Source organism: Rhododendron vialii, chromosome 7a, assembly GCF_030253575.1.
Source record: "Rhododendron vialii isolate Sample 1 chromosome 7a, ASM3025357v1".
Taxonomy (NCBI): Eukaryota; Viridiplantae; Streptophyta; class Magnoliopsida; order Ericales; family Ericaceae; genus Rhododendron; species Rhododendron vialii.
Window position 1 is genome coordinate 18,309,306 of NC_080563.1, and position 7,575 is coordinate 18,316,880.

The following is a 7,575-nucleotide window of genomic DNA, read 5'->3' on the forward strand; positions in this document are numbered from 1 at the left end:
TCAGTCACAACGGAAGACTCTCTACGTTCTTTGTTGGCTACTCTTCAGTCAGGCTCGTCCTCAGTTCTCCAAGAAATTAAACCCCCGTCATCGCCAACCCCTTCATCTTCATCAAGTTCCTCTGAAACACCGGTCATGGCAGATCAACCTCAACCGCTCACCGTGGAAGCGATGTTCAGAAGCCTTCAGAATGGCATCGCCACCATGCAAGAGAGGGCTGCTCAGACTGATGCCAATGTTACCTGTTTGAATGACCTCTTCAACACCCATCTTCCACCAATAGCAGAAATGGGAGGCGAGGTCGATAAGGATATTTCATGCAGAACTTGTCTTTGTTAAAGACCTGAATCATGCTAGGCGGCTCATAGTTCAGCCCAATCCAAAAGAAGCTCGTCCAATAGCTGCAAACCTTGACCCTACCGTTGCTAGGCCTACTCAAAATCCTGATTTGGCTGCTCTTATGGCCAAAATCACCAAGCTGGAGGAATCTGTTTCTAAATCTAAAAGGATCAGTGCTGGGGAAATTGACTTCGACCGCCTCTGTTTGTATCCCAATGCTAGGCTTCCCGACAAATTCAAAATGCCAGACCTAGCCACGTTTGACGGCAGTGGTGACCCTAAGACTCATCTGTATAGTTATCACGCTGCTATGAAGCTCTTGTCTGTCGAGCCCGAAGCCATGTCATAGTTGTTCCCTCAGATTCTCTCCGGCCCAGCTTTTCATTGGTTCTTGTCACTCGACATTGCCAAGAGAAGGACTTGGGGGGATATTGCTGCTGCGTTTATTTCGCAGTATAGTTATAATTCTTTGCTGCAAGTGACAACTTGGGAGCTTGAATCTACCAAGATGGAAGCCAAAGAGTCTTTCACGGACTTTGTCAAGAGGTGGAGGGCTAAGGCTGCCCTAATGACCGATTGTCCGAGCGAGAGGGATCAACTCCGCATCATTTCCCGCAATCTTCAGCCAGATTATGCTAAGCATTTGGTTCTCGTTCAACCATCGGCGAACTTTGAAACTTTCTTCGACTCCAGCCTGGCCATCGAGGATGGGCTGCAAAGTGGCATCCTATCAAAAGGAGAGTCTTCTAACCCTCCGAAATCAAAACCTCGGGCATACTCTGGCAACACCAATGCACTATTCGGGGGTGGGACTTTCTCCAATGCAGCAACCAGTGGCACTAACGCCTCATCCAACACCGCCAACCACATTGCCGATGTCAATCAAGTGCAGACTCCATAGAACAACCGTCCTCGTAACCAACCCCGCAGTTTGTCCGCATTTTAGGCTCATTTGTCCTCTATTATGGAGAAGTTAATCAAGTCAGGACATTTGAAACCCCTTGATCCAACTCCTCTACCCAAAAATCTATCACCCAGTTTCAAAGCCAATCTCTACTGCGCCTATCACCAAGGGGCTGGTCATCTTACAGATTCCTGCTTCCATCTTCGTCATGCGATTCAGGATCTTATAGATGAAGGGACCCTTCAGGCTCCACCTCCACCATCTCAAAAACCAAACATCCTCTCTAACTCCATGCCGAAGCACAATGCTGCTCCATATATCAACCATATATCCTCCAGCTCCACTCAAATCGACCCTTGCTCCACCATATTTAACCCCACTAACCATATAATCCTAGTGAACCAACCCAAACTGGTTGTACCCATGCCTTTGGAGTCAGAAGCAAAACTCATGTACATTGGAGAACTTTCTCGTTCTAATCCAAGCCTTCAACTTCTCCAGGCAGGATTCGATCTCTTCAACGAAATCACGGGTGATCTCCATGATGACCTCATTCAGCCTGTACGACTTGGTCCCACCTCGACTCGTCGTGATCCTATCCCGGTCATAAGGGATCCTAGTTCTTCTCGAGATTTTGAAAGCCAGTTCAGGGCTGCACTACCGTCATACTTTGAGCAAGAGCCTGAGCTCAGTATGCAAGCCATGGGTTGGTCCATAGCCGACGGTGATGATTATGCCACTCCTATAATCCAAGAATGGAACCAGCTCGAGCTAGAGGCCTTCCCGTTACATCCTGATTATCTCCCACTCCCTCAGCAGGACCAGGCTTGGGACGAGGAATGGCAAGTCAGACATAACCAGGTGATGCTCTATCCTTTGGATGGTATTTCCTTGTATATGCTGTTCCAACAACCTGAACCTATGCTTCCCGAAGAGAAATACTCTTGGGATCCCGATCCCACTTGGCAGTTTCCGTTGGATTTCGACACTAATCCTCTTCAAGGCTATGCTTTACCAGATTACATGACTCACTTTGTGGAAAACGATTTCTTTCAAGAAGACCTCGTGTCTTGGGGGAATGTTTCCACCCTTCTACCCTCAACAGGCTCGGCAATTCAATATCTGATGTTGAGCAGGACCTCACTTTCTACATTGTTGATGAGGGATCGCCACGTCCTATAGTTTCTTCTCCGGCTACGGAAGACTGCAGTATTATGATGACAGACCTTGTCCCGCCGGCCAATCTTTAGGATGTCGATGATATAGTTAATGTTCAAGTTGGGGCAGAGGTTTGGACGGTTAGTCGCTCTTTGGCCGATAGTGGACTTTGGGATGTTCCCTTCATCGCCAACGCAGAACCTGTTGCAGAGGTTGCGGCAGTCAAAGATTTGGCCTTTTGGGACACGCTTTAGTAAAGGATTTGGCTAAAGATTTGGGTTTAGACTTGGAAATTCCTACGATGGCAACAGCGCCCGACAAAGGGAAGCGCAAGCTAGGTGAAATCCCTCCTGATCTCTAGGATATTGATCAAGACCCTCAGGTCGTGCCCTCTTTGGGAAGCGTTCACAACGTTACAAGGAGTGGACGAATTTTTCAGCCAACTAATCTGCAGGCTGGAAGTTTGTCCAACCCTTCTAACCAAAGGAATGAGCCCTCTACCTTCCCAATGTCTGCACCACTCGAGGTACCTGCTGGCTCCTTTGATGCGGACATGATTTAGAAACAACTTGAGCGAATTCCCGCTGCTATGTCAATCTGGGCACTGATTTGTTCTTCTCGTGAGCACCGACAGAACCTTTGCCATGCTCTTGCCCGTCTTGAGATTCCAGCTGATATCACTCCCGAGGCAATGATATCTCTCATCCTCCCACCTACCTTCAAGCACACCGTGATCTTCACCGGTAAGGACCTGCCAGTTGAAAGAGTCAACCACAATCGCCCATTGCACATCACTGTCAAATGCCGAGGGCTCTGGGTTCCGACCGTCCTCATCGACAATGGTTCAGCAATCAATGTCCGCCCTTTGAGGGTGGCTTACCATCTAGGTTTGACCAAAAAGGACTTTGCGCCTTCCAATATGGCTGTTAAGGCATACGACAGCACTCGTCGCGTGGTTGAGGGTATACTGATGCTCAAGCTCGATGCTGAGGGCTTTGAAATGGATGTTGAATTCCACGTTGTTGACATCCCTGCCACTTTCAATCTTCTGCTTGGTAGACCATGGCTCCATAGATCTGACATCATGGCTGTGCCATTAACTCTCCACCAAAAGGTCATGCTAGGACTTCCTACTGGCACATTAACAATTTGCGGGGACTCAGGCATTCGCCCGCTCAAGATGGATGGCACCCCGATTTTGGGAATCATGTATGGTGAAGAAGACGTGGATCTCGGAGGTTTCTCTTTCAATACATCTGGCTCTGTCTTGACCATTATTGTGGATGGGGACTTTATCATAAGCTTTGTTGCTTTAGATATTATGAGGAGAATGTCCTATCTACCTGGTTTAGGCTTACGGATTCACCAGTAAGTGATCCCGGAGTTCCCTACCTTTCCTTCCTGCGAGGGCTGCTTTGGTTTGGGGTATATCGCCTCAGCCAATGATGCCAAAAAAAAGGAAATGTACGGGAAAACCTCGAACTCTCTATGGTGATCCTGACAGCTACTTCGTTTGCGAGAAGGGAAACACTGTTTACACAGGGCAAGCTGAGCCCTTTTTTGACTCAAAGACGGTGGAGCTGCTGCCAAGTTTTGAGATTTTCCCTAACGACACCTGGTCGGATAGTGATAAGGAGCCAGCAAGGGTGGAATTCAAGAAGAAGCTCAATCAGCCCAAGATCAAGACTGACTGGCTGGGATCTTTCAATCAGGGAAGCTTGGAGCAGCTATTCCACGAGTTCTCCCAAGTGGGTTTGGCCAAGGAAGCTGGAGAAGCCGAAGTGCTCATGCTCGAGCCGGATACCTTTGAGGATCCCATCTCTCTTATTACAGAAGCCAATGGTAGCCTTAAAAATTGCATTTTCAAACCACGCTTAACTTGCATTGATGATGTGTCTGAGTCTGAGTCTGACACGGAGTCTTCTGAGTCTAGCTTTGAGTCGGAGTTTGTGCCTCTTGGCCCTCCACGTCATATCTTTTATTTCGAATTTGATTCTGTTGTACTTGGTTGCCCGAAGGGCCTTTTGGAATGAAAGAATCCACTTCTGACTACTTTGATGATTTATACATAAATTGTGTCGACCCTGACGATGAGGGGATAGATTTCGATGGGGATATTCCCAAGGAAGTTTGTGCCTTCATCGAAAGGGAAGATCAAAGGCATGCTCAGCCGTTAAAAGAAGAAGTAGTTTCTTTAAATTTGAAAGATGAAAACGATCTCCGAATGGTTCAGGTGGGCTCCACTTTATCTCCAGAGGAATATCAGGGTTTCAAAGAATTGCTCACGGAATTCAGTGACATTTTCGCATGGTCTCATCAGGACATGCCCGGCATTGACCCAGAGATAGTGGAGCATCAAATTCCTCTACTGCTAGATGCCAAACCTGTAAAACAAAAGCTAAGACGAATGAGGCTGGATTGGGTGCAGAAGATCAAGGATGAAGTCACTAAGCAGATCAACGCTAGATTCCTTATGGTTTCCCAATACCCCACCTGGGTTGCCAACATTGTGCCGATTCCTAAGAAGAATGGACAAATTCGAGTATATGTCGATTTCAGGGATTTGAACAAAGCAAGCCCTAAGGACGATTTTCCCGTCGCATATTGATGTACTTGTTGACAATACGGCGAGCCATGCCATGCTCTCGTTTATGGATGGTTTTTTGGGTTATAATCCGATTCTCATGACACCAGAAGACCGTGAGAAGACAACATTCATCACTGAATGGGGGACTTACTGCTATTTGGTCATGCCGTTTGGTTTAAAGAATGTCAGTCCTACTTATCAGTGCGCTGCTACGACCATTCTGCACGACATGATGCACAAAGAAGTTGAGGTTTACGTGGATGACATGATTGCCAAGTCAAAAACTCGTGAGGGGCATGTCCCTGTTCTTTGAAAGTTCTTCGAACGACTCCGTAAGTATAGAATGCGTCTTAATCCGCATAAGTGCACTTTTGGGATCACGACAGGTAAAATGCTTGGTTTTCTGATCATTACTTGTGGGATTGAAGTTGATCCGTCAAAGATTGAGGCTGTACTTGAAATGAAGCCACCAGAATCTGAAAAGGGAGTACGGAGCTTTTTGGGGAAGGTTCAGTTCATCAGCAGATTCATCGCTAAGTTAACTTTGACTTGCGAGCCGATGTTTCGTCTTCTAAAGAAAAATACTCCGTTTGTATGGACAGACAGGTGCCAAGCAGCTTTCACGTCCATTCAGAAATACTTGCAGAATCCTCCGGTCCTTATGCCGCCGATTCCCGGAAAGCCATTGATACTTTATTTATCTGTGAATCCTTCGTCTGTGGGGTGTTTACTAGCTCAAGAAGGAGATAAGGGTGTCGAGAAGGCCATTTATTACTTAAGTAAGAAGATGGTAGGGTGTGAAGAACGCTACACAGCTCTGGAAAAGACATGTTGGGCTCTTGTTTGGGCCTCTAAGAAGTTGAGACACTACATGTTGGCTTATCTAGTGAAGTTGATTTCTCGAATGGATCCTCTCAAGTATCTGTTTGAGAAGCCAGCACTTACTGATAAGTTAGCCCGTTGGTTGCTCTTGTTGGCAGAGTTCGATCTTGAGTACGTTACGAGAAAATCTGTCAAGGGACGAGCAGTTGCGGAATTCTTAGCGATCATCCTGTCGATGGACCGGAGGACTCAAATTTTGTGTTCCCAGATGAGGAAGTGCTAACAGTTGTCAAAGACGTGTGGACACTTTACTTTGATGGAGCAGCCAACCAGAAGGGATATGGGATCGAAGTACTATTGATTACACCTGATGGTTCTCACATTCCGCTTGGGTTCAAACTCAATTTCGATGTCACGAACAACCAAGCTGAATATGAGGCCTGTATTGTTGGTATGGAGGCCGCTCTTACCCTCGGTGAGGAAAACCTCTAGGTCATTGGTGATTCTAATCTCATTGTATCTCAAGCCAACGGGGACTAGAAGGTTCACGAGGAAAAGTTGAAACTGTATCATCAAGACTTGGAAGATTTCATTCCTCGTTTCAATAAGGTTACTTTTACTCATATTCCCTGCTTGAAGAATCAATTCGCTGATGCCTTGGCAACCTTGGCTTCCATGGTCGAACTTCCTTTAGGTGTCAAACTCCGCTCTATTTTGATCGAACAACGGGACTGTCCTGCCTATCAGCATGTCAACGCCATCAATGATGTAGATGATGGCCTACCCTAGTACCATGACATATGGCATTTTGTTGAAAGTGGGGAGTATCCAGCTGAAGCTTCTAAGAAGGATCAACTCGCATTATGAAGGATAGCAGCCCAGTATATCCTTTGTGGAGGAAAGTTATACAAGAGATCCCATTGTGGGATGCACAAGCTCTGTGTCAATGGCTATGAGGCCACAAGGATTATGGAGGAGGTTCATGAGGGAGTCTGTGGTCCTCATATGAGTGGTGTCATGCTTGCTAGGAAAATCCTACGACTGGGTTACTTCTGGTCCACGATGGAGTCTCAGTGTGTAGATTATGTACGGCGTTGTCATAAGTGCCAAATCCAAGCCAACTTAATGCATGTTCCCCCTTCTAACCTATTTGGCATGACTTCTCCTTGGCCTTTCTCTGTGTGGGGCATTGATGTCATTGGCATGATCAGACCGTCTGCTTCAAACGGTCACCGGTTCATTTTGGTGGCGATAGATTACTTTACCAAGTGGGTGGAGGCTGAATCCTATAAAACCCTAGCTGCAGTTCAGGTTGCCCATTTTATCAGGAAAAACATCAGCTATCGATATGGTGTGCCTCAAGCGTTCGTGTCAGATAATAGGACTCATTTCAAAGGCAGGGTATTGGAGTTGTTCGAAGAATTCAGAATCCAAGTCCATCATTCGACTTTTTATCGCCCTCAAACGAATGGAGCTGTTGAAGCGGCAAATAAGAATATTTAGACGATTATCAAAAAGTCTGCTGAGTTCGCCCGGGATGAGCAACTACCTCTAGCACTCTGGGGGTATCGTACGTCAATTCAAACATCGACAGGAGCGACACCCTATTCTTTAGTTTACGAGATGGAGGCAGTACTCCCTATTGAACTTAAGGTGCCGTCATTGAGAATTATGGCAGAGTGCGGACTCACCGAATCTAAATGGCTCAGCGGGAGGTTTGTTGAACTCATGCTTTTCGATGAAAGGAGACTCCGCGCTTTATACC